The following is a 2,274-nucleotide window of genomic DNA, read 5'->3' as shown; positions in this document are numbered from 1 at the left end:
CTGGGGGGTCTGGGAGGTGTCTCGGCGTACCCCTGACCCTAAAGCCCCATGGCCACGGTGAGGTGTAAGGACTGGGAGGGAAGACCCGGCCAGCACCCGTTCTGGCTCCATGGCTTCTATAGGGGTGCTCCCAGCCCCAACAGGCGATGTCTGTTTAGAACCATGGAGAAAACCTTTCCCACAATTGTTGTTTTTAAGATGGTTGCTCAGCATTGACACAGAAAAACATCCGACATAAAACTGGAGCCGTTCACAGCTGCAAAGGACCGGAAGTAATCAAAATGTAGTGACCACAAAGAGAGGAACTTGTGCCCCCAAGCAGGCCTCCTGTGTGCAGGGTTGGTTGGGGCGCTGGTGTGCCTGTGCCAGCAGTGCTGGGCTCCACAGTTTCCCTCAAGGGGACAGAAGTAGGAATCTGCTCTGATGGCTCCGCTCAAGGCAGCACCCCCTGATGGAGACGGGGGCAGCCTCTCGTGACTTCCAGATGTCCTGGTGATTTTTGGGCACAGCCACAAACCTCAGCTTCTTCATGACCCAGAGAATGATATGGGGCCAACCCAGCAGCCTCGGGTCCCACAGGTCCTCCAGGGGCCAGCCCAGCAGCCGTGGGTCCTGCATGGCCTCTGGGGGCAGCCTCTCATGAGTTCTGTTTGTCCTGGTGATTCTTGGGTTTGGCCTGAATCTCAGCTTCCTCATGAAAGGGGCCAGCCTATCAGCTGCAGGTCCCACAGGTCCTTCAGGGGACAGCCCAATACTGTGGGTCCCACAGCTCCTTCGGGGACAACCCCTCATGAGTTCTGGGTGTCCTGGTGATCTTGGGCATAGCCATGGATCTCAGCTTCTTCATGACCCGGGAAATGATGTGGGGGCCAGCCCAGCAGCCATGGGTCCCACAGGTCCTCCAGGGACAGCACCTTGGTGGGCCTGTGGCCCAGCAGGTACCTGTTCAGGTGGCTCTTATCAGGCCACACGGCCTCAATCCCATTGGCCCAGTTGACCCCCATCACCTGGTGACAGGCTGAGGTCAGTCGGGGAAACTCCACCACCAATTCTTGCCCTGGTCCCTGGGGATGTGGGTCTGGGACTGTGGCCAGCACTCGTAGCTAAAGTCCTCATGGGCTCCCCAGTAGAAACTGAGCTGTGAGGTGCCAAAGAGGGGGGACAGGATCTCCATGCCCACATGGTCCCAGAACTTCATTCCCGCATCCACATCCATGCACACCAGGTCATCCACGTCACAGAGGAAGCGCTGCTCGCGGAAGCAGCTGATCATCGCTATGTGCGACATGGACACATCCTGCCAGTGCAGGACGCCATGGACCTCGACGACCACCACCCTCCGGCCCTCCCAGAGTGGCACATGGGGCACAGCAACCAGCTGGTCGGTGAAGACGTAGTAACTGACCCTGTGTCCACCATGAGGACCACCACCCTCCGGCCCACCTGGAGGGGCACACGGGGCCCAGCAGCCGGCTGATTGGTGAAAACCTAGTAGGTGACCCCGTGCCCCACCATGTAGTGCTTCTCTGCTGTCTGCAGGAACAGCTCCAGGAAGACCACGTATCCACAAGGGGCAGCGGACAGGGAAGGAAGTGGGTCACTGCCAGAGGCTGGCAACAGGACACCAGAGTTGGGGACCATGGACGTGTGCACCTTCGTCAAGGGGGCGGGCCCCGGGCTACTTTAAGCAACAGCCACCTCCTGACCTTCCTGAGGGAATCTGCCAGCAGGACCTCCCTAATGTCTGTTCCCAGAGATGGGGACCATCAGCAGCCCGTCTTCCAAAGGGGAGCCTGAGGCTTCGGAGGCTGAAAACCCATGCAGCCCCACAGTGAGCATGCTGGAGCCAAGAACACTCCCCCTGTGCTGAGCTCCTGGGCAAACATTGCAGGTGCCCTCCACTGGCCACCACCCCTGCAGATCCCATCCCCACCTTCTAGCAGGGAAGCACCTTTGGGCACAGCCCTCATTTCTATGTCTTACAGAGCGGCTAGAATCACCAGGGCCGGCCACCTGTCCCACTTTGCTTTGAGGGGGCTGCTGCTGGCCCCCACAGACCTGTCTCCACTTCTTGTAGTGTCCTCCCTGGAAGGCTGCTGGGCATCCCGCTGACAAGGTGCTCAGTAAGCCACTGGTATTCCTAGGAGGGGTCACACTCAAACTCTGTCACATCAGGAATCAGGTCCAGCTCGTGGACAGGTAAGGCAAAAGACGACACCAGGAAGAAGAGGGGGCTTGCTTAGGCCCCAGGCTTGAATCCAAGGGTGTGAGCTT

The 2,274-nt window shown here is 59.0% G+C and overlaps 1 pseudogene; it reads right to left on the bottom strand.

Annotated features, from left to right (window-relative positions):
• Nucleotides 1–445: 445 nt before the first annotated feature.
• Nucleotides 446–1,641, bottom strand: LOC112819078 (histo-blood group ABO system transferase-like; annotated as a pseudogene).
• Between the last annotated feature and the right edge of the window lie 633 nt (nt 1,642–2,274).

Source organism: Callorhinus ursinus, unplaced genomic scaffold (genome assembly GCF_003265705.2).
Source record: "Callorhinus ursinus isolate GAN/ISIS: 27379988/994484 unplaced genomic scaffold, GSC_fseal_2.0 scaffold4203, whole genome shotgun sequence".
Lineage (NCBI taxonomy): Eukaryota > Metazoa > Chordata > Mammalia > Carnivora > Otariidae > Callorhinus > Callorhinus ursinus.
This window is presented reverse-complemented; position numbering and strand designations above follow the sequence as displayed.